The sequence below is a fragment of the Procambarus clarkii genome, chromosome 58 (genome assembly GCF_040958095.1).
Source record: "Procambarus clarkii isolate CNS0578487 chromosome 58, FALCON_Pclarkii_2.0, whole genome shotgun sequence".
Classification (NCBI taxonomy): domain Eukaryota; kingdom Metazoa; phylum Arthropoda; class Malacostraca; order Decapoda; family Cambaridae; genus Procambarus; species Procambarus clarkii.
The window spans coordinates 28184851-28209349 of NC_091207.1; the positions used below are offsets into that span (position 1 = coordinate 28184851).

The window sequence follows — 24499 nt, forward strand, 5'->3', positions numbered from 1 at the left end:
GCAGAGGCTCAAGAGAGTGATGCAGAGGATCAAGAGAGGGAAGCAGAGGCTCAAGAGCGTAATGCAGAGGCTTAAGAGGGTGATGCAGAGGCTCAAGAGAGTGATGCAGAGGCTTAGGAGAGTGATGCAGAGGCTTAGGAGAGGGATGCAGAGGCTTAAGAGAGGGATGCAGAGGCTCAAGAGAGGGATGCAGAGGCTCAAGTGAGGGATGCAGTGGCACAAGAGAGGGATGCATAGGCCCTTGGAAGTGATGCAAAGGCTCAAGAGAGGGATGCAGGGGCTCAAGAGAGTTATGCAGAGACCTAAGAGAGTGATGCAGAGGCTCAAGAGAGGTATTCAGAAGCTCAAGTGAGAGATGCAGAGGCACAAGAGATGGATGCTGACGCTCTTGAGAGTGATGCAGATGCTCAAGAGAGGGATGCAGAGGCTTAAGAGAGTGATGCAGAGGCTTAAGAGAGTGATGCAGAGGCTCAAGAGAGTGATGGAGAGGATCAAGAGAGGGAAGCAGAGGCTTAAGAGAGTGATGCAGAGGCTGAAGAGAGTGATGCAGAGGCTCTAGAGAGTGTTATGCAGAGGCCTCAAGAGAGGGATTCAGAGGCTTAAGAGAGTGATGCAGACGCTGAAGAGAGTGTTGCAGAGGCTCAAGAGAGGGATGAAGAGGCTCAAGAGAGTGATGCAGAGGTTTAAGAGAGTGAGGCAGAGGCTTCGGATAGGGATGCAGAGGCTCAAGAGGGTAATGCAGAGGCTTAAGAGGGTGATGCAGAGGCTCAAGTGAGTGATGCAGAGGCTCAAGTGAGGGATGCAGAGGCACAAGAGAGGGATGCAGAGGCTCTTGAGAGTGATGCAGAGGCTCAAGAGAGGGATGCAGATGCTTAAGAGAGTGATGCAATTGCTCAAGAGAGGGATGCAGAGGCTCATTAGAGGGATGCAAGATTTCAAGAGAGGGATGCAGAGGCTCAGGAGAGTGATGCAGAATATCAAGAGAGTGATGCAGAGGCTCAAGAGAGTGATGCAGAGGATCAAGAGAGGGAAGCAGAGGCTTAAGAGAGTGATGCAGAGGCTGAAGAGAGTGATGCAGAGGCTCAAGAGAGTGATGCAGAGGATCAAGAGAGGGAAGCAGAGGCTCAAGAGCGTAATGCAGAGGCTTAAGAGGGTGATGCAGAGGCTCAAGAGAGTGATGCAGAGGCTTAGGAGAGTGATGCAGAGGCTTAGGAGAGGGATGCAGAGGCTTAAGAGAGGGATGCAGAGGCTCAAGAGAGGGATGCAGAGGCTCAGGTGAGGGATGCAGTGGCACAAGAGAGGGATGCAGAGGCCCTTGGAAGTGATGCAAAGGCTCAAGAGAGGGATGCAGGGGCTCAAGAGAGTGATGCAAAGGCTCAAGAGAGGGATGCAGAGGCTCATGAGAGTTATGCAGAGACTTAAGAGAGTGATGCAGAGGCTCAAGAGAGGTATTCAGAAGCTCAAGTGAGAGATGCAGAGGCACAAGAGATGGATGCTGACGCTCTTGAGAGTGATGCAGATGCTCAAGAGAGGGATCTTCTTGAGATCTTCTTGAGATGATTTCGGGGCTTTTTAGTGTCCCCGCGGCCCGGTCCTTGACCAGGCCTCCAAAACATTATTGCCAACAGCATTTGGTGTTCCCAGGCGGTCACCCATCCAAGTACTAACCAAACCCAACGTTGCTTAACTTCGCTGATCGGACGAGAAGCGGTGTTCTCAACGTGGTATGGCCGTTGGCGATGCAGAGGCTTAAGAGAGTGATGCAATGGCTCAAGAGAGGGATGCAGAGGGTTAGGAGAGGGATGCAGAGGCTCAATCGAGGGATGCAGAGGCTCAAGAGAGGGATGCAGGGGCTCAGAAGAGGGATGCAAAGGCTGAAGAGAGGGATGCAGAGGCTCTTGAGAGTGACGCAGAGGCACAAAGGAGGGATGCAGAGGCTCTTGGGAGTGATGCAGAGGCTCAAGAGAGGGATACAGAGGCTCAAGAGAGTGAATTAGAGGCTTACGAGAGTGATGCAGAGGCTTAAGAAAGTGATACAGAGGCTCAAAAGAGGGATGCAGTGGCTTAAAGGGTGATGCAGAGCCTCAAGAGAGTGAAGCAGAGGCTCAAGAGAGGGATGAAGGGGCTCAAGAGAGTCATACAGAGGCTCAAGAGAGTGATTCAGAGGCTTATGAGAGTGATGCAGAGGCTTAAGAGAGTGATGCAGAGGCTCAAGAGAGTGATGGAGAGGATCAAGAGAGGGAAGCAGAGGCTTAAGAGAGTGATGCAGAGGCTGAAGAGAGTGATGCAGAGGCTCTAGAGAGTGTTATGCAGAGGCCTCAAGAGAGGGATTCAGAGGCTTAAGAGAGTGATGCAGACGCTGAAGAGAGTGTTGCAGAGGCTCAAGAGAGGGATGAAGAGGCTCAAGAGAGTGATGCAGAGGTTTAAGAGAGTGAGGCAGAGGCTTCGGATAGGGATGCAGAGGCTCAAGAGGGTAATGCAGAGGCTTAAGAGGGTGATGCAGAGGCTCAAGTGAGTGATGCAGAGGCTCAAGTGAGGGATGCAGAGGCACAAGAGAGGGATGCAGAGGCTCTTGAGAGTGATGCAGAGGATCAAGAGAGGGATGCAGATGCTTAAGAGAGTGATGCAATTGCTCAAGAGAGGGATGCAGAGGCTCATTAGAGGGATGCAAGATTTCAAGAGAGGGATGCAGAGGCTCAGGAGAGTGATGCAGAATATCAAGAGAGTGATGCAGAGGCTCAAGAGAGTGATGCAGAGGATCAAGAGAGGGAAGCAGAGGCTTAAGAGAGTGATGCAGAGGCTGAAGAGAGTGATGCAGAGGCTCAAGAGAGTGATGCAGAGGATCAAGAGAGGGAAGCAGAGGCTCAAGAGCGTAATGCAGAGGCTTAAGAGGGTGATGCAGAGGCTCAAGAGAGTGATGCAGAGGCTTAGGAGAGTGATGCAGAGGCTTAGGAGAGGGATGCAGAGGCTTAAGAGAGGGATGCAGAGGCTCAAGAGAGGGATGCAGAGGCTCAAGTGAGGGATGCAGTGGCACAAGAGAGGGATGCATAGGCCCTTGGAAGTGATGCAAAGGCTCAAGAGAGGGATGCAGGGGCTCAAGAGAGTTATGCAGAGACCTAAGAGAGTGATGCAGAGGCTCAAGAGAGGTATTCAGAAGCTCAAGTGAGAGATGCAGAGGCACAAGAGATGGATGCTGACGCTCTTGAGAGTGATGCAGATGCTCAAGAGAGGGATGCAGAGGCTTAAGAGAGTGATGCAGAGGCTTAAGAGAGTGATGCAGAGGCTCAAGAGAGTGATGGAGAGGATCAAGAGAGGGAAGCAGAGGCTTAAGAGAGTGATGCAGAGGCTGAAGAGAGTGATGCAGAGGCTCTAGAGAGTGTTATGCAGAGGCCTCAAGAGAGGGATTCAGAGGCTTAAGAGAGTGATGCAGACGCTGAAGAGAGTGTTGCAGAGGCTCAAGAGAGGGATGAAGAGGCTCAAGAGAGTGATGCAGAGGTTTAAGAGAGTGAGGCAGAGGCTTCGGATAGGGATGCAGAGGCTCAAGAGGGTAATGCAGAGGCTTAAGAGGGTGATGCAGAGGCTCAAGTGAGTGATGCAGAGGCTCAAGTGAGGGATGCAGAGGCACAAGAGAGGGATGCAGAGGCTCTTGAGAGTGATGCAGAGGCTCAAGAGAGGGATGCAGATGCTTAAGAGAGTGATGCAATTGCTCAAGAGAGGGATGCAGAGGCTCATTAGAGGGATGCAAGATTTCAAGAGAGGGATGCAGAGGCTCAGGAGAGTGATGCAGAATATCAAGAGAGTGATGCAGAGGCTCAAGAGAGTGATGCAGAGGATCAAGAGAGGGAAGCAGAGGCTTAAGAGAGTGATGCAGAGGCTGAAGAGAGTGATGCAGAGGCTCAAGAGAGTGATGCAGAGGATCAAGAGAGGGAAGCAGAGGCTCAAGAGCGTAATGCAGAGGCTTAAGAGGGTGATGCAGAGGCTCAAGAGAGTGATGCAGAGGCTTAGGAGAGTGATGCAGAGGCTTAGGAGAGGGATGCAGAGGCTTAAGAGAGGGATGCAGAGGCTCAAGAGAGGGATGCAGAGGCTCAGGTGAGGGATGCAGTGGCACAAGAGAGGGATGCAGAGGCCCTTGGAAGTGATGCAAAGGCTCAAGAGAGGGATGCAGGGGCTCAAGAGAGTGATGCAAAGGCTCAAGAGAGGGATGCAGAGGCTCATGAGAGTTATGCAGAGACTTAAGAGAGTGATGCAGAGGCTCAAGAGAGGTATTCAGAAGCTCAAGTGAGAGATGCAGAGGCACAAGAGATGGATGCTGACGCTCTTGAGAGTGATGCAGATGCTCAAGAGAGGGATCTTCTTGAGATCTTCTTGAGATGATTTCGGGGCTTTTTAGTGTCCCCGCGGCCCGGTCCTTGACCAGGCCTCCAAAACATTATTGCCAACAGCATTTGGTGTTCCCAGGCGGTCACCCATCCAAGTACTAACCAAACCCAACGTTGCTTAACTTCGCTGATCGGACGAGAAGCGGTGTTCTCAACGTGGTATGGCCGTTGGCGATGCAGAGGCTTAAGAGAGTGATGCAATGGCTCAAGAGAGGGATGCAGAGGGTTAGGAGAGGGATGCAGAGGCTCAATCGAGGGATGCAGAGGCTCAAGAGAGGGATGCAGGGGCTCAGAAGAGGGATGCAAAGGCTGAGGAGAGTGATGCAGAGGCTCAAGAGAGTGATGCAGAGGATCAAGAGAGGGATGCAGAGGCTCTTGGGAGTGACGCAGAGGCACAAAGGAGGGATGCAGAGGCTCTTGGGAGTGATGCAGAGGCTCAAGAGAGGGATACAGAGGCTCAAGAGAGTGAATTAGAGGCTTACGAGAGTGATGCAGAGGCTTAAGAAAGTGATACAGAGGCTCAAAAGAGGGATGCAGTGGCTTAAAGGGTGATGCAGAGCCTCAAGAGAGTGAAGCAGAGGCTCAAGAGAGGGATGAAGGGGCTCAAGAGAGTCATACAGAGGCTCAAGAGAGTGATTCAGAGGCTTATGAGAGTGATGCAGAGGCTTAAGAGAGTGATGCAGAGGCTCAAGAGAGTGATGGAGAGGATCAAGAGAGGGAAGCAGAGGCTTAAGAGAGTGATGCAGAGGCTGAAGAGAGTGATGCAGAGGCTCTAGAGAGTGTTATGCAGAGGCCTCAAGAGAGGGATTCAGAGGCTTAAGAGAGTGATGCAGACGCTGAAGAGAGTGTTGCAGAGGCTCAAGAGAGGGATGAAGAGGCTCAAGAGAGTGATGCAGAGGTTTAAGAGAGTGAGGCAGAGGATCAAGAGAGGGAAGCAGAGGCTCAAGAGCGTAATGCAGAGGCTTAAGAGGGTGATGCAGAGGCTCAAGAGAGTGATGCAGAGGCTCATTAGAGGGATGCAAGATTTCAAGAGAGGGATGCAGAGGTTCAAGAGAGTGATGCAGAGGATTAAAAGAGTGATGCAGAGGCTCAAGAGAGTGATGCAGAGGATAAAGAGAGGGAAGCAGAGGCTTAGGAGAGTGATGCAGAGGCTCAAGAGAGTGATGCAGAGGCTCTAGAGAGTGTTATGCAGAGGCCTCAAGAGAGGGATTCAGAGGCTTAAGAGAGTGATGCAGACGCTGAAGAGAGTGTTGCAGAGGCTCAAGAGAGTGATGCAGAAGATCAAGAGAGTGATGCAGAGGCTCAAGAGAGTGATGCAGAGGATCAAGAGAGGGAAGCAGAGGCTTAAGAGAGTGATGTAGAGGCAGAAGAGAGTGATGCAGAGGCTCAAGAGAGTGATGCAGAGGCTTAGGAGAGTGATGCAGAGGCTTAGGAGAGGGATGCAGAGGTTTAAGAGAGGGATGCAGAGGCTCAAGAGAGGGATGCAGAGGCTCAAGTGAGGGATGCAGTGGCACAAGAGAGGGATGCAGAGGCTCTTGGAAGTGATGCAAAGGCTCAAGAGAGGGATGCAGGGGCTCAAGAGAGTGATGCAAAGGCTCAAGAGAGGGATGCAGAGGCTCATGAGAGTTATGCAGAGACTTAAGAGAGTGATGCAGAGGCTCAAGAGAGTGATGCAGAGGATCAAGAGAGTGATGCAGAGGCTCAAGTGAGAGATGCAGAGGCACAAGAGATGGATGCTGAGGATCTTGAGAGTGATGCAGATGCTCAAGAGAGGGATGCAGAGGCTTAAGAGAGTGATGCAATGGCTCAAGAGAGGGATGCAGAGGCTCATTAGAGGGATGCAAGATTTCAAGAGATGGATGCAGAGGTTCAAGAGAGTGATGCAGAGGATTAAAAGAGTGATGCAGAGGCTCAAGAGAGTGATGCAGAGGATAAAGAGAGGGAAGCAGAGGCTTAGGAGAGTGATGCAGAGGCTCAAGAGAGTGATGCAGAGGCTCTAGAGAGTGATGCAGAGGCTCAAGAGCGTAATGCAGAGACTTAAGAGGGTGATGCAGAGGCTCAAAAGAGTGATGCAGAGGCTTGAGAGAGGGATGCAGGGGCTCAAGAGAGTGACGCAGAGGCTCAAGAGAGTGATTCAGAGGCTTAAGAGAGGGATGCAGAGGCTTATGAGAGTGATGCAGAGGCTGAAGAGAGTGATGCAGAGGCTCTAGGGAGTAATGCAGAGGCTCAAGAGAGTGATACAGAGGCTCAAGTGAGGGATGCAGAGGCACAAGAGAGGGATGCAGAGGCTCCTGAGAGTGGCGCAGAGGCTCAAGAGAGGGATTCAGGGGCGCAAGAGAGTGATGCAAAGGCTCAAGAGAGGGATGCAGAGGCTCATGAGAGTTATGCAGATACTCAATTGAGGGATGTAGTGGCACGAGTGGCACAAGAGAGGGATGCAGAGGCTCTTGGAAGTGATGCAAAGGCTCAAGAGAGGGATGCATGGGCTCAAGAGAGTGATGCAAAGGCTCAAGAGAGGAATGCAGAGGCTCATGAGAGTTATGCAGAGACTCAAGAGAGTGATGCAGAGGCTCAAGAGAGTGATGCAGAGGATCAAGAGAGTGATGCAGAGGCTTACGAGAGAGATGCAGAGAATCAAGAGAGTGATGCAGAGGCTCGAGAGAGTTATGCAGAGGCCTCAAGAGAGGGATTCAGAGGCTTAAGAGACTGATACAGAGGCTAAAGAGAGTGTTGCAGAGGCTCAATAGAGGGATGAAGAGGCTGAAGAGAGTGATGCCGAGGCTCAAGAGAGGGATGCAGAGGCTCAACAGAGTGATGCAGAGGCTTAAGAGGGTGATGCAGAGGCTCAAGAGAGTAATGCAGAGGCTTAAGAGGGTAATGCAGAGGCTCAAGAGAGTGATGCAGAGGCTTGAGAGAGGGATGCAGGGACTCAAGAGAGTGATGCAGAGGCTCAAGAGAGGTATTCAGAGGCTCAAGTGAGAGATGCAGAGGCAGAAGAGATGGATGCTGAGGCTCTTGAGAGTGATGCAGATGCTCAAGAGAGGGATGCAGAGGCTTAAGAGAGTGATGCAATGGCTCAAGAGAGGGATGCAGAGGGTTAGGAGAGGGATGCAGAGGCTCAATCGAGGGATGCAGAGGCTCAAGAGAGGGATGCAGGGGCTCAGAAGAGGGATGCAAAGGCTGAAGAGAGGGATGCAGAGGCTCTTGAGAGTGACGCAGAGGCACAAAGGAGGGATGCAGAGGCTCTTGGGAGTGATGCAGAGGCTCAAGAGAGGGATACAGAGGCTCAAGAGAGTGAATTAGAGGCTTACGAGAGTGATGCAGAGGCTTAAGAAAGTGATACAGAGGCTCAAAAGAGGGATGCAGTGGCTTAAAGGGTGATGCAGAGCCTCAAGAGAGTGAAGCAGAGGCTCAAGAGAGGGATGAAGGGGCTCAAGAGAGTCATACAGAGGCTCAAGAGAGTGATTCAGAGGCTTATGAGAGTGATGCAGAGGCTTAAGAGAGTGATGCAGAGGCTCAAGAGAGTGATGGAGAGGATCAAGAGAGGGAAGCAGAGGCTTAAGAGAGTGATGCAGAGGCTGAAGAGAGTGATGCAGAGACTCTAGAGAGTGTTATGCAGAGGCCTCAAGAGAGGGATTCAGAGGCTTAAGAGAGTGATGCAGACGCTGAAGAGAGTGTTGCAGAGGCTCAAGAGAGGGATGAAGAGGCTCAAGAGAGTGATGCAGAGGTTTAAGAGAGTGAGGCAGAGGCTTCGGATAGGGATGCAGAGGCTCAAGAGGGTAATGCAGAGGCTTAAGAGGGTGATGCAGAGGCTCAAGTGAGTGATGCAGAGGCTCAAGTGAGGGATGCAGAGGCACAAGAGAGGGATGCAGAGGCTCTTGAGAGTGATGCAGAGGATCAAGAGAGGGATGCAGATGCTTAAGAGAGTGATGCAATTGCTCAAGAGAGGGATGCAGAGGCTCATTAGAGGGATGCAAGATTTCAAGAGAGGGATGCAGAGGCTCAGGAGAGTGATGCAGAATATCAAGAGAGTGATGCAGAGGCTCAAGAGAGTGATGCAGAGGATCAAGAGAGGGAAGCAGAGGCTTAAGAGAGTGATGCAGAGGCTGAAGAGAGTGATGCAGAGGCTCAAGAGAGTGATGCAGAGGATCAAGAGAGGGAAGCAGAGGCTCAAGAGCGTAATGCAGAGGCTTAAGAGGGTGATGCAGAGGCTCAAGAGAGTGATGCAGAGGCTTAGGAGAGTGATGCAGAGGCTTAGGAGAGGGATGCAGAGGCTTAAGAGAGGGATGCAGAGGCTCAAGAGAGGGATGCAGAGGCTCAAGTGAGGGATGCAGTGGCACAAGAGAGGGATGCAGAGGCCCTTGGAAGTGATGCAAAGGCTCAAGAGAGGGATGCAGGGGCTCAAGAGAGTGATGCAAAGGCTCAAGAGAGGGATGCAGAGGCTCATGAGAGTTATGCAGAGACTTAAGAGAGTGATGCAGAGGCTCAAGAGAGGTATTCAGAAGCTCAAGTGAGAGATGCAGAGGCACAAGAGATGGATGCTGACGCTCTTGAGAGTGATGCAGATGCTCAAGAGAGGGATGCAGAGGCTTAAGAGAGTGATGCAATGGCTCAAGAGAGGGATGCAGAGGCTCATTAGAGGGATGCAAGATTTCAAGAGAGGGATGCAGAGGTTCAGGAGAGTGATGCAGAGGATTAAGAGAGTGATGCAGAGGCTCAAGAGAGTGATGCAGAGGATAAAGAGAGGGAAGCAGAGGCTTAGGAGAGTGATGCAGAGGCTGAAGAGAGTGATGCAGAGGCTCTAGAGAGTGATGCAGAGGCTCAAGAGCGTAATGCAGAGGCTTAAGAATGTGATGCAGAGGCTCAAGAGAGTGATGCAGCGGCTTGAGAGAGGGATGCAGGGGCTCAAGAGAGTGATGCAGAGGCTCAAGAGAGTGACTCAGAGGCTTAAGAGAGGGATGCAGAGGCTTAAGAGAGTGATGCAGAGGCTGAAGAGAGGGATGCAGAGGCACAAGAGAGGGATGCAGAGGCTCCTGAGAGTGGCGCAGAGGCTCAAGAGAGGGATGCAGAGGCTTAACAGAATGATGCAAAGGCTCAAGAGAGGGATGCAGAGGCTCATGAGAGGGATGCAGGAGTTCAAGAGAGTGATGCAGAGGCTAAAGAAAGGGATGCAGAGGCTTAGGAAAGTGATGCAGAGCCTCAAAAAAAGGATTCAGAGGCTTACGAGAGTGATGCAGAAGCTGAAGAGAGTGCTGCAGAGGCTTAAGAGAGGGATGCAGATGCTCAGGAGAGTGACGGAAAGGCTCAAGAGAGTGATGCAGAGGCTCAAGAGAGTGTTGCAGAGGCTCAAGAGAGGGATGCAGAGGCTCAGGAGAGTGATGCAGAGGCTCAAGAGAGTTATGCAGAGGATCAAGAGAGTGATGCAGAGGCTTAGAAGAGTGATGCAGAGGCTCAACAGAGTGATTCAGAGGCTTACAAGAGTGATGAAGAGAATCAAGAGAGTGATGCAGAGGCTTAAGAGAGTGATGCAGAGGCTGATGAGAGTGTTGCAGAGGCTCAAGAGAGGGATGAAGTGGCTGAAGAGAGTGATGCAGAGGCTCTAGAGAGTGATGCAGAGGCTCAAGAGCGTAATGCAGAGGCTTAAGAGGGTGATGCAGAGGCTCAAGAGAGTGATGCAGAGGCTTAGGAGAGGGAAGCAGAGGCTTAAGAGAGGGATGCAGAGGCTCAAGAGAGGGATGCAGAGGCCCAAAAGAAGGATGCAGAGGCTCAAGAGAGGGATGCAGAGGCTCAAGTGAGGGATGCAGTGGCACAAGAGAGGGATGCAGAGGATCTTGAAAGTGATGCAAAGGCTCAACAGAGGGATGAAGGGGCTTAAGAGAGTTATGCAAAGGATCAAGAGAGGGGTGCAGAGGCTCATGAGAGTTATGCAGAGACTCAAGAGAGTGATGCAGAGGCTCAAGAGAGGGATGCAGAGGCTTAAGTGAGTGTTAAAGAGGCTGAAGAGAGTGTTGCAGAGGCTTAAGAGAGGGATGCAGAGGCTCAAGAGATGGATGCAGAGGCTCAAGAGAGTGATGCAGAGGATCAAGTGAGTGATGCAGAGGCTCAAGAGAGTGATGCAAAGGATCAAGAGAGGGAAGCAGAGGCCTAAGAGAGTGATGCAGACGCTGAAGAGAGTGTTGTAGAGGCTCAAGAGAGGGATGAAGAGGCTCAAAAGAGTGATGCAGAGGCCCAAGAGAGTGAGGCAGAGTCTTAGGAGAGGGATGCAGAGGCTCAAGAGCGTAATGCAGAGGCTTAAGAGGGTGATGCAGAGGTTCAAGAGAGTGATGCCATTGCTCAAGAGAGTGATGCAGAGGCTCATTAGAGGGATGCAAGATTTCAAGAGAGGGATGCAGAGGCTCAAGAGAGTGATGCAGAGGATCAAGAGAGTGATGTAGAGGCTCTAGAGAGTGATGCAGAGGATCAAGAGAGGGAAGCAGAAGCTTAAGAGAGTGATGCAGAGGCTGAAGAGAGTGATGCAGAGGCTCTAGAGAGTGATGCAAAGGCTTAGGAGAGGGATGAAGAGGCTAAAGAGAGGGATGCAGAGGCTCAAGAGAGGGATGCAGAGGCCCAATAGAAGGATGCAGAGGCCCAATAGAAGGATGCAGAGGCTCAAAAGAGGGATGCAGAGGCTCAAGTGAGGGATGCAGTGGCACAAGAGAGGGATGCAGAGGCTCTTGGTAGTGATGCAAAGGCCCAAGAGAGGGATGCAGGGGCTTAAGAGAGTGATGCAAAGGATCAAGAGAGGGATGCAGAGGCTCATGAGAGGGATGCAGAGGCCTAAGAGAGTGCTAAAGAGGCTGAAGAGAGTGTTGCAGAGGCTTAAGAGAGGGATGCAGAGGCTCAAGAGAGGGATGCAGAGGCTCATGAGAGTTATGCAGAGACTCAAGAGAGTGATGCAGAGGCTCAAGAGAGTGATGCAGAGGATCAAGAGAGTGATGCAGAGGCTTACGAGAGAGATGCAGAGAATCAAGAGAGTGATGCAGAGGCTCGAGAGAGTTATGCAGAGGCCTCAAGAGAGGGATTCAGAGGCTTAAGAGACTGATACAGAGGCTAAAGAGAGTGTTGCAGAGGCTCAATAGAGGGATGAAGAGGCTGAAGAGAGTGATGCCGAGGCTCAAGAGAGGGATGCAGAGGCTCAACAGAGTGATGCAGAGGCTTAAGAGGGTGATGCAGAGGCTCAAGAGAGTAATGCAGAGGCTTAAGAGGGTAATGCAGAGGCTCAAGAGAGTGATGCAGAGGCTTGAGAGAGGGATGCAGGGACTCAAGAGAGTGATGCAGAGGCTCAAGAGAGGTATTCAGAGGCTCAAGTGAGAGATGCAGAGGCAGAAGAGATGGATGCTGAGGCTCTTGAGAGTGATGCAGATGCTCAAGAGAGGGATGCAGAGGCTTAAGAGAGTGATGCAATGGCTCAAGAGAGGGATGCAGAGGGTTAGGAGAGGGATGCAGAGGCTCAATCGAGGGATGCAGAGGCTCAAGAGAGGGATGCAGGGGCTCAGAAGAGGGATGCAAAGGCTGAAGAGAGGGATGCAGAGGCTCTTGAGAGTGACGCAGAGGCACAAAGGAGGGATGCAGAGGCTCTTGGGAGTGATGCAGAGGCTCAAGAGAGGGATACAGAGGCTCAAGAGAGTGAATTAGAGGCTTACGAGAGTGATGCAGAGGCTTAAGAAAGTGATACAGAGGCTCAAAAGAGGGATGCAGTGGCTTAAAGGGTGATGCAGAGCCTCAAGAGAGTGAAGCAGAGGCTCAAGAGAGGGATGAAGGGGCTCAAGAGAGTCATACAGAGGCTCAAGAGAGTGATTCAGAGGCTTATGAGAGTGATGCAGAGGCTTAAGAGAGTGATGCAGAGGCTCAAGAGAGTGATGGAGAGGATCAAGAGAGGGAAGCAGAGGCTTAAGAGAGTGATGCAGAGGCTGAAGAGAGTGATGCAGAGACTCTAGAGAGTGTTATGCAGAGGCCTCAAGAGAGGGATTCAGAGGCTTAAGAGAGTGATGCAGACGCTGAAGAGAGTGTTGCAGAGGCTCAAGAGAGGGATGAAGAGGCTCAAGAGAGTGATGCAGAGGTTTAAGAGAGTGAGGCAGAGGCTTCGGATAGGGATGCAGAGGCTCAAGAGGGTAATGCAGAGGCTTAAGATGGTGATGCAGAGGCTCAAGTGAGTGATGCAGAGGCTCAAGTGAGGGATGCAGAGGCACAAGAGAGGGATGCAGAGGCTCTTGAGAGTGATGCAGAGGATCAAGAGAGGGATGCAGATGCTTAAGAGAGTGATGCAATTGCTCAAGAGAGGGATGCAGAGGCTCATTAGAGGGATGCAAGATTTCAAGAGAGGGATGCAGAGGCTCAGGAGAGTGATGCAGAATATCAAGAGAGTGATGCAGAGGCTCAAGAGAGTGATGCAGAGGATCAAGAGAGGGAAGCAGAGGCTTAAGAGAGTGATGCAGAGGCTGAAGAGAGTGATGCAGAGGCTCAAGAGAGTGATGCAGAGGATCAAGAGAGGGAAGCAGAGGCTCAAGAGCGTAATGCAGAGGCTTAAGAGGGTGATGCAGAGGCTCAAGAGAGTGAGGCAGAGGCTTAGGAGAGTGATGCAGAGGCTTAGGAGAGGGATGCAGAGGCTTAAGAGAGGGATGCAGAGGCTCAAGAGAGGGATGCAGAGGCTCAAGTGAGGGATGCAGTGGCACAAGAGAGGGATGCAGAGGCCCTTGGAAGTGATGCAAAGGCTCAAGAGAGGGATGCAGGGGCTCAAGAGAGTGATGCAAAGGCTCAAGAGAGGGATGCAGAGGCTCATGAGAGTTATGCAGAGACTTAAGAGAGTGATGCAGAGGCTCAAGAGAGGTATTCAGAAGCTCAAGTGAGAGATGCAGAGGCACAAGAGATGGATGCTGACGCTCTTGAGAGTGATGCAGATGCTCAAGAGAGGGATGCAGAGGCTTAAGAGAGTGATGCAATGGCTCAAGAGAGGGATGCAGAGGCTCATTAGAGGGATGCAAGATTTCAAGAGAGGGATGCAGAGGTTCAGGAGAGTGATGCAGAGGATTAAGAGAGTGATGCAGAGGCTCAAGAGAGTGATGCAGAGGATAAAGAGAGGGAAGCAGAGGCTTAGGAGAGTGATGCAGAGGCTGAAGAGAGTGATGCAGAGGCTCTAGAGAGTGATGCAGAGGCTCAAGAGCGTAATGCAGAGGCTTAAGAGAGTGATGCAGAGGCTGAAGAGAGGGATGCAGAGGCACAAGAGAGGGATGCAGAGGCTCCTGAGAGTGGCGCAGAGGCTCAAGAGAGGGATGCAGAGGCTTAACAGAATGATGCAAAGGCTCAAGAGAGGGATGCAGAGGCTCATGAGAGGGATGCAGGAGTTCAAGAGAGTGATGCAGAGGCTAAAGAAAGGGATGCAGAGGCTTAGGAAAGTGATGCAGAGCCTCAAAAAAAGGATTCAGAGGCTTACGAGAGTGATGCAGAAGCTGAAGAGAGTGCTGCAGAGGCTTAAGAGAGGGATGCAGATGCTCAGGAGAGTGACGGAAAGGCTCAAGAGAGTGATGCAGAGGCTCAAGAGAGTGTTGCAGAGGCTCAAGAGAGGGATGCAGAGGCTCAGGAGAGTGATGCAGAGGCTCAAGAGAGTTATGCAGAGGATCAAGAGAGTGATGCAGAGGCTTAGAAGAGTGATGCAGAGGCTCAACAGAGTGATTCAGAGGCTTACAAGAGTGATGAAGAGAATCAAGAGAGTGATGCAGAGGCTTAAGAGAGTGATGCAGAGGCTGATGAGAGTGTTGCAGAGGCTCAAGAGAGGGATGAAGTGGCTGAAGAGAGTGATGCAGAGGCTCTAGAGAGTGATGCAGAGGCTCAAGAGCGTAATGCAGAGGCTTAAGAGGGTGATGCAGAGGCTCAAGAGAGTGATGCAGAGGCTTAGGAGAGGGAAGCAGAGGCTTAAGAGAGGGATGCAGAGGCTCAAGAGAGGGATGCAGAGGCCCAAAAGAAGGATGCAGAGGCTCAAGAGAGGGATGCAGAGGCTCAAGTGAGGGATGCAGTGGCACAAGAGAGGGATGCAGAGGATCTTGAAAGTGATGCAAAGGCTCAACAGAGGGATGAAGGGGCTTAAGAGAGTTATGCAAAGGATCAAGAGAGGGGTGCAGAGGCTCATGAGAGTTATGCAGAGACTCAAGAGAGTGATGCAGAGGCTCAAGAGAGGGATGCAGAGGCTTAAGTGAGTGTTAAAGAGGCTGAAGAGAGTGTTGCAGAGGCTTAAGAGAGGGATGCAGAGGCTCAAGAGATGGATGCAGAGGCTCAAGAGAGTGATGCAGAGGATCAAGTGAGTGATGCAGAGGCTCAAGAGAGTGATGCAAAGGATCAAGAGAGGGAAGCAGAGGCCTAAGAGAGTGATGCAGACGCTGAAGAGAGTGTTGTAGAGGCTCAAGAGAGGGATGAAGAGGCTCAAAAGAGTGATGCAGAGGCCCAAGAGAGTGAGGCAGAGTCTTAGGAGAGGGATGCAGAGGCTCAAGAGCGTAATGCAGAGGCTTAAGAGGGTGATGCAGAGGTTCAAGAGAGTGATGCCATTGCTCAAGAGAGTGATGCAGAGGCTCATTAGAGGGATGCAAGATTTCAAGAGAGGGATGCAGAGGCTCAAGAGAGTGATGCAGAGGATCAAGAGAGTGATGTAGAGGCTCTAGAGAGTGATGCAGAGGATCAAGAGAGGGAAGCAGAAGCTTAAGAGAGTGATGCAGAGGCTGAAGAGAGTGATGCAGAGGCTCTAGAGAGTGATGCAAAGGCTTAGGAGAGGGATGAAGAGGCTAAAGAGAGGGATGCAGAGGCTCAAGAGAGGGATGCAGAGGCCCAATAGAAGGATGCAGAGGCCCAATAGAAGGATGCAGAGGCTCAAAAGAGGGATGCAGAGGCTCAAGTGAGGGATGCAGTGGCACAAGAGAGGGATGCAGAGGCTCTTGGTAGTGATGCAAAGGCCCAAGAGAGGGATGCAGGGGCTTAAGAGAGTGATGCAAAGGATCAAGAGAGGGATGCAGAGGCTCATGAGAGGGATGCAGAGGCCTAAGAGAGTGCTAAAGAGGCTGAAGAGAGTGTTGCAGAGGCTTAAGAGAGGGATGCAGAGGCTCAAGAGAGGGATGCAGAGGCTCATGAGAGTTATGCAGAGACTCAAGAGAGTGATGCAGAGGCTCAAGAGAGTGATGCAGAGGATCAAGAGAGTGATGCAGAGGCTTACGAGAGAGATGCAGAGAATCAAGAGAGTGATGCAGAGGCTCGAGAGAGTTATGCAGAGGCCTCAAGAGAGGGATTCAGAGGCTTAAGAGACTGATACAGAGGCTAAAGAGAGTGTTGCAGAGGCTCAATAGAGGGATGAAGAGGCTGAAGAGAGTGATGCCGAGGCTCAAGAGAGGGATGCAGAGGCTCAACAGAGTGATGCAGAGGCTTAAGAGGGTGATGCAGAGGCTCAAGAGAGTAATGCAGAGGCTTAAGAGGGTAATGCAGAGGCTCAAGAGAGTGATGCAGAGGCTTGAGAGAGGGATGCAGGGACTCAAGAGAGTGATGCAGAGGCTCAAGAGAGGTATTCAGAGGCTCAAGTGAGAGATGCAGAGGCAGAAGAGATGGATGCTGAGGCTCTTGAGAGTGATGCAGATGCTCAAGAGAGGGATGCAGAGGCTTAAGAGAGTGATGCAATGGCTCAAGAGAGGGATGCAGAGGGTTAGGAGAGGGATGCAGAGGCTCAATCGAGGGATGCAGAGGCTCAAGAGAGGGATGCAGGGGCTCAGAAGAGGGATGCAAAGGCTGAAGAGAGGGATGCAGAGGCTCTTGAGAGTGACGCAGAGGCACAAAGGAGGGATGCAGAGGCTCTTGGGAGTGATGCAGAGGCTCAAGAGAGGGATACAGAGGCTCAAGAGAGTGAATTAGAGGCTTACGAGAGTGATGCAGAGGCTTAAGAAAGTGATACAGAGGCTCAAAAGAGGGATGCAGTGGCTTAAAGGGTGATGCAGAGCCTCAAGAGAGTGAAGCAGAGGCTCAAGAGAGGGATGAAGGGGCTCAAGAGAGTCATACAGAGGCTCAAGAGAGTGATTCAGAGGCTTATGAGAGTGATGCAGAGGCTTAAGAGAGTGATGCAGAGGCTCAAGAGAGTGATGGAGAGGATCAAGAGAGGGAAGCAGAGGCTTAAGAGAGTGATGCAGAGGCTGAAGAGAGTGATGCAGAGACTCTAGAGAGTGTTATGCAGAGGCCTCAAGAGAGGGATTCAGAGGCTTAAGAGAGTGATGCAGACGCTGAAGAGAGTGTTGCAGAGGCTCAAGAGAGGGATGAAGAGGCTCAAGAGAGTGATGCAGAGGTTTAAGAGAGTGAGGCAGAGGCTTCGGATAGGGATGCAGAGGCTCAAGAGGGTAATGCAGAGGCTTAAGATGGTGATGCAGAGGCTCAAGTGAGTGATGCAGAGGCTCAAGTGAGGGATGCAGAGGCACAAGAGAGGGATGCAGAGGCTCTTGAGAGTGATGCAGAGGATCAAGAGAGGGATGCAGATGCTTAAGAGAGTGATGCAATTGCTCAAGAGAGGGATGCAGAGGCTCATTAGAGGGATGCAAGATTTCAAGAGAGGGATGCAGAGGCTCAGGAGAGTGATGCAGAATATCAAGAGAGTGATGCAGAGGCTCAAGAGAGTGATGCAGAGGATCAAGAGAGGGAAGCAGAGGCTTAAGAGAGTGATGCAGAGGCTGAAGAGAGTGATGCAGAGGCTCAAGAGAGTGATGCAGAGGATCAAGAGAGGGAAGCAGAGGCTCAAGAGCGTAATGCAGAGGCTTAAGAGGGTGATGCAGAGGCTCAAGAGAGTGAGGCAGAGGCTTAGGAGAGTGATGCAGAGGCTTAGGAGAGGGATGCAGAGGCTTAAGAGAGGGATGCAGAGGCTCAAGAGAGGGATGCAGAGGCTCAAGTGAGGGATGCAGTGGCACAAGAGAGGGATGCAGAGGCCCTTGGAAGTGATGCAAAGGCTCAAGAGAGGGATGCAGGGGCTCAAGAGAGTGATGCAAAGGCTCAAGAGAGGGATGCAGAGGCTCATGAGAGTTATGCAGAGACTTAAGAGAGTGATGCAGAGGCTCAAGAGAGGTATTCAGAAGCTCAAGTGAGAGATGCAGAGGCACAAGAGATGGATGCTGACGCTCTTGAGAGTGATGCAGATGCTCAAGAGAGGGATGCAGAGGCTTAAGAGAGTGATGCAATGGCTCAAGAGAGGGATGCAGAGGCTCATTAGAGGGATGCAAGATTTCAAGAGAGGGATGCAGAGGTTCAGGAGAGTGATGCAGAGGATTAAGAGAGTGATGCAGAGGCTCAAGAGAGTGATGCAGAGGATAAAGAGAGGGAAGCAGAGGCTTAGGAGAGTGATGCAGAGGCTGAAGAGAGTGATGCAGAGGCTCTAGAGAGTGATGCAGAGGCTCAAGAGCGTAATGCAGAGGCTTAAGAGAGTGATGCAGAGGCTGAAGAGAGGGATGCAGAGGCACAAGAGAGGGATGCAGAGGCTCCTGAGAGTGGCGCAGAGGCTCAAGAGAGGGATGCAGAGGCTTAACAGAATGATGCAAAGGCTCAAGAGAGGGATGCAGAGGCTCATGAGAGGGATGCAGGAGTTCAAGAGAGTGATGCAGAGGCTAAAGAAAGGGATGCAGAGGCTTAGGAAAGTGATGCAGAGCCTCAAAAAAAGGATTCAGAGGCTTACGAGAGTGATGCAGAAGCTGAAGAGAGTGCTGCAGAGGCTTAAGAGAGGGATGCAGATGCTCAGGAGAGTGACGGAAAGGCTCAAGAGAGTGATGCAGAGGCTCAAGAGAGTGTTGCAGAGGCTCAAGAGAGGGATGCAGAGGCTCAGGAGAGTGATGCAGAGGCTCAAGAGAGTTATGCAGAGGATCAAGAGAGTGATGCAGAGGCTTAGAAGAGTGATGCAGAGGCTCAACAGAGTGATTCAGAGGCTTACAAGAGTGATGAAGAGAATCAAGAGAGTGATGCAGAGGCTTAAGAGAGTGATGCAGAGGCTGATGAGAGTGTTGCAGAGGCTCAAGAGAGGGATGAAGAGGCTGAAGAGAGTGATGCAGAGGCTCTAGAGAGTGATGCAGAGGCTCAAGAGCGTAATGCAGAGGCTTAAGAGGGTGATGCAGAGGCTCAAGAGAGTGATGCAGAGGCTTAGGAGAGGGAAGCAGAGGCTTAAGAGAGGGATGCAGAGGCTCAAGAGAGGGATGCAGAGGCCCAATAGAAGGATGCAGAGGCTCAAGAGAGGGATGCAGAGGCTCAAGTGAGGGATGCAGTGGCACAAGAGAGGGATGCAGAGGATCTTGAAAGTGATGCAAAGGCTCAACAGAGGGATGAAGGGGCTTAAGAGAGTTATGCAAAGGATCAAGAGAGGGGTGCAGAGGCTCATGAGAGTTATGCAGAGACTCAAGAGAGTGATGCAGAGGCTCAAGAGAGGGATGCAGAGGCTTAAGTGAGTGTTAAAGAGGCTGAAGAGAGTGTTGCAGAGGCTTAAGAGAGGGATGCAGAGGCTCAAGAGATGGATGCAGAGGCTCAAGAGAGTGATGCAGAGGATCAAGAGAGTGATGCAGAGGCTCAAGAGAGTGATGCAAAGGATCAAGAGAGGGAAGCAGAGGCCTAAGAGAGTGATGCAGACGCTGAAGAGAGTGTTGTAGAGGCTCAAGAGAGGGATGAAGAGGCTCAAAAGAGTGATGCAGAGGCCCAAGAGAGTGAGGCAGAGTCTTAGGAGAGGGATGCAGAGGCTCAAGAGCGTAATGCAGAGGCTTAAGAGGGTGATGCAGAGGTTCAAGAGAGTGATGCCATTGCTCAAGAGAGTGATGCAGAGGCTCATTAGAGGGATGCAAGATTTCAAGAGAGGGATGCAGAGGCTCAAGAGAGTGATGCAGAGGATCAAGAGAGTGATGTAGAGGCTCTAGAGAGTGATGCAGAGGATCAAGAGAGGGAAGCAGAAGCTTAAGAGAGTGATGCAGAGGCTGAAGAGAGTGATGCAGAGGCTCTAGAGAGTGATGCAAAGGCTTAGGAGAGGGATGAAGAGGCTAAAGAGAGGGATGCAGAGGCTCAAGAGAGGGATGCAGAGGCCCAATAGAAGGATGCAGAACCCCAATAGAAGGATGCAGAGGCTCAAAAGAGGGATGCAGAGGCTCAAGTGAGGGATGCAGTGGCACAAGAGAGGGATGCAGAGGCTCTTGGTAGTGATGCAAAGGCCCAAGAGAGGGATGCAGGGGCTTAAGAGAGTGATGCAAAGGATCAAGAGAGGGATGCAGAGGCTCATGAGAGGGATGCAGAGGCCTAAGAGAGTGCTAAAGAGGCTGAAGAGAGTGTTGCAGAGGCTTAAGAGAGGGATGCAGAGGCTCAAGAGAGGGATGCAGAGGCTCACGAGAGTGATGCAGAGGATCAACAGAGTGATGCAGAGGCTCAAGAGAGTGATGCAGAGGATCAAGAGAGGGAAGCAGAGGCCTATGAGAGTGATGCAGAGGCTGAAGAGAGTGATGCAGAGGCTCTAGAGAGTGATACAGAGGTTCAAGAGAGTGATGCAGAGGCCCAGGAGAGTGATGCAGAGGATCAAGAGAGTGATGCAGAGGCTCGAGAGAGTGATGCAGAGGCCTCAAGAGAGGGATTCAGAGGCTTAGGAGAGTGATGCAGAGGCTCAAGAGAGTGTTGCAGAGGCTCAAGAAAGGGATGAAGAGGCTCAAGAGAGTGATGCAGAGGCTCAAGAGAGTTATGCAGAGGCTCAAGAGAGTGATGCAGAGGCTTAGAAGAGTGATGCAGAGGCTTAAGAGAGTGATGCAGAGGCTTAAGAGAGCTATGCAGAGGCTCAAGCGAGAGATGCATAGGCTCAAGAGAGGGATGCAGGGGCTCAAGAGAGGGATGCAGAGGCTCAAGAGAGGGATGCAGAGGCTCAAGAGAGGGAAGCAGTGGCTTAAGGGAGGGATGCAAAGGCTCAAGTGAGGGATGCAGAGGCACAAGAGAGGGATGCAGAGGCTCTTGAGAGTGACGCAGAGGATCAAGAGAGGGATGCAGAGGCTCAAGAGAGGGATGCAGAGGCCCAATAGAGGGATGCAGAGGTTCAAGAGAGGGATGCTGAGGCTCAAGTGAGGGATGCAGTGGCACAAGAGAGGGATGCAGAGGCTCTTGAAAGTGATGCAAAAGCTCAAGAGAGGGATGCAGGGGCTTAAGAGAGTGATGCAAAGGCTCAAGAGAGGGATGCAGAGGCTAATGAGAGTTATGCAGAGACTCAAGAGAGTGATGCACAGGTTCAAAAGAGTGATGCAGATGATCAAGAGAGTGATGTAGAGGCTTACGAGAGAGATGCAGAGAATCAAGAGAGTGATGCAGAGGCTCGAGAGAGTTATGCAGAGGCCTCAAGAGAGGGATTCAGAGGCTTAAGAGAGTGATGCAGAGGCTGATGAGAGTGTTGCAGAGGCTCAAGAGAGGGATGAAGAGGCTGAAGAGAGTGATGCAGAGGCTCAAGAGAGGGATGCAGAGGCTCAAGAGAGTGATGCAGAGGCTTAAGAGAGTGAGGCAGAGGCTTATGAGAGGGATGCAGAGGCTCAAGAGAGTAATATATATGCAATAAAAACAGAACTTCTCCCCTTTCCAATATCTTACTCAGTATTTTAACGAAAAACAAATAGTTGATTGAAAATGAAGTGTTTAAGGTTAATTTCTAATCAATTATGTTTGCATCATTTTTATCGTATATTTAATGAAATAATAGCAATATACTGAAAATTCACAAAAACGAGGAAAAACAGCAAAATATTGCCTAATTCGATGATATTTTGTTTATATCACATAAAGGAAAAGGGGATGATAAACATCAAAATTTTGCTGAATTCGATGATTTTTAGTACGAAATAAAATACCAGAAAACTTGCTCAAAATGCAATATTATGCGAAAACTGAGATTTGAAGGCCAAATCACATATCGTGATACTACATGGAATAGTATCGAAATATTGGTAAAATGAATATATTTACGTAATATCAAACTACATGAAAAACGTGAAAAAGTCATTATTATACCAAATTTGAGGATTATAACTTCGAATCATAGAGTGACGTTTCGTATTTTTTAGCCCTTAGAAAAGACGTATAAATATGTTGCATCCAATACAAATGATAAAAATAATTGTGTTTTCATTAAAATTAACTAAAATGTTCCTGATTTTCGGTTTATATTACCGATGGAAGATGTACACGTAAAACGGTTCTAATCCGGCTGAAACGTCGATATATGCAATAAAAACAGAACTTCTCCCCTTTTAAGTATCTTACTCAGTATTTTAACGAGAAACAAATAGATGATTTAAAATGAAGTATTTAAGGTTATTTTCTGATCAATTATGTGTTTGCATAATTTTTATCGTATATTTAATAAATTATAACAATAAACTGAAAATTCACAAAAACGTGGAAAAACGGCCTTATTCGATGATATTTTGTTTTAATCACATAAAGGAAAAGGGGATAATAAACGTCAAAATATTGCTAAATTTCGTGATTTTTAGTAGAAAACAAACTGCAAGAAAACTTGCTTAAAATGCAAAATTTGCGAAATTCTGAGATTTGAAGGCCAAATCACATATCGTGAGAAAACATGAAGTAGTATCGAAATATTGGTAAAAACGAATATATATACGTAAAATCACACTACATGAATAACGTGAAAAAAGTCACTATATTACCATATTTGAGGATTTTAACTTCAAATCATAGAGCGAGGTTTCGTATTATTTAGATCCAAGAAAAGACATATGACAATGTTGTTTCAAATACAAATAATAAAAATCAATGTGTTTTCATTAGAATTAACTAAAATGTTCCTGAATTTCCGTTTATTATACCGATGAAAGATGTACACGTAAAACCGCTCTAATCCGGCTGAAACGTCGATATATGCAATAAAAACAGAACTTCTCCCCTTTCAAATATCTTACTCAGTATTTTAACGAGAAACAAATAGTTGATTGAAATTGAAGTGTTTAAGGTTAATTTCTAATCAATTATGTTTGCATCATTTTTAGCGTATATTTAATGAAATACTAGCAATATACTGAAAATTCACAAAAACGTGGAAAAACAGCAAAATATTGCCTAATTCGATGATATTTTGTTTATATTACATAAAGGAAAAGGGAATGATAAACATCAAAATATTACTGAATTCGATGATTTTAGGTACGAAACAAAATGCCAGAAAACTTGCTTAAAATGCAATATTATGCGAAAACTGAGATTTGAAGGCCAAATCACATATCGTGATACTACATGAAATAGTATCGAAATATTGGTAAAAATGAATATATTTACGTAATATCAAATTACATGAAAAACGTGAAAAAAGTCATTATTATACCAAATTTGAGGATTTTAACTTCGAATCATAGAGCGACGTTTCGTATTTTTTAGCCCCTAGAAAAGACGCATAAAGATGTTGCTTCCAATAAAAATGATAAAAATAAATGTGTTTTCATTAAAATTAACTGAAATGTTCCTGATTTTCGGTTTATATTACCGATGGAAGATGTACACGTAAAACCGTTCTAATCCGGCTGAAACGTCGATATATGCAATAAAAACAGAACTTCTCCCCTTTTAAATATCTTACTCAGTATTTTAATGAGAAACAAATAGTTGATTGAAAATGAAGTGTATAAGGTTAATTTCTAATCAATTATGTTTGCATCATTTTTATCGTATATTTAATGAAATAAAAGCAATAAACTGAAAATTCACAAAAACGTGGAAAAACAGCAAAATATTGTCTAATTCGATGATATTTTGTTTATATCACATAAAGGAAAAGGGGATGATAAACGTCAAAATATTGCTGAATTCGATGATTTTTAGTACGAAACAAAAAGCCAGAAAACTTGCCTAAAATGCAATATTATGCGAAAATCTGAGATATGAAGGCCAAATCACATATCGTGATACTACATGAAATAGTATCGAAATATTGGTAAAATGAATATATTTACGTAATATCAAACTACATGAAAAACGTGAAAAAAGTCATTATTATACCAAATTTGAGGATTATAACTTCGAATCATAGAGTGACGTTTCGTATTTTTTAGCCCTTAGAAAAGACGTATAAAGATGTTGCATCCAATACAAATAATAAAAATAAATGTGTTTTCATTAAAATTAACTAAAATGTTCCAGATTTTCGGTTTATATTACCGATGGAAGATGTACACGTATTTCTGCATGTATTCGTTGTTTGAAATTACGACTTTTTATAACGAAAATATGCCAATTACTCAAAGCAGTGATGGACCACATTTTGACGAAACCCTCTCTGCAGGTTTCAAAATATCCCAAACATCCCAAATTCGACGCTTGAGCCATATTTTGAAGCCAAATTCGGGCTCTCTGCAAGTATTCGCAGTTTGAAGTTACGTCTTTTTATACCGATAATATGCCATTTACTGAGAGCGGCGATGGATCACACTTTGCCAAAACCCTCCATGCAGTTTTCAAAATATAGCAAACATCCCAAATTCGAAGCTTGAGCCATATTTTGGAGCCAAATTCTGGCTCTCTGCATGTATTCCCAGTTTGAAATTACGAATTTTATACCAAAAATATGCCAATTACGGAAAGCGGCGATGGATCACATTTTGCACAAACCCTCTCTGAAGTTTTCAAATTATCCCAAGCATCCCAAATTCGACTCTTGAGCCATATTTTGGAGCCAAATTCTGGCTCTCTGTACATATTCGCAGTTTGAAATTAAGACATTTTTTACCGAAAATATTTCAATTGCTGAGAGCAGCAATAGGTCACATTTTGCCCCCCCCCCCTGCAGTTTTCAAAATATAGCAAACAACCCAAATTCGACGCTTGAGACATATTTTGGAGCCAAATTCTGGTTCTCTGCACGTATTCGCAGTTTGAAATTACGACTTTTTATACCGAAAATATGCCAATTACTGAAAGCGGCGATGGATCACATTTTGCACAAACCCTCCCTGCTGTTTCGAAAATATCCCAAACATCCCAAATTCAACGCTTGAGCCATATTTTGGAGCCAAATTCTAGCTCTCTGCACGTATTCGCAGTGTGAATTTACGAATTTTTATACTGAAAATATG

The 24499-nt window shown here is 48.5% G+C and overlaps 2 non-coding genes across 2 annotated transcripts; both read right to left on the minus strand.

The window, feature by feature from the left end:
• Nucleotides 1–1619: 1619 nt before the first annotated feature.
• Nucleotides 1620–1738, minus strand: LOC138353616 (5S ribosomal RNA). The gene has a single exon (XR_011223209.1). It is a non-coding gene; the product is annotated as a 5S ribosomal RNA (ribosomal RNA).
• Nucleotides 1739–4433: 2695 nt separating this feature from the next.
• LOC138353617 (5S ribosomal RNA) lies at nucleotides 4434–4552 on the minus strand. Its single transcript, XR_011223210.1, has one exon. It is a non-coding gene; the product is annotated as a 5S ribosomal RNA (ribosomal RNA).
• Between the last annotated feature and the right edge of the window lie 19947 nt (nucleotides 4553–24499).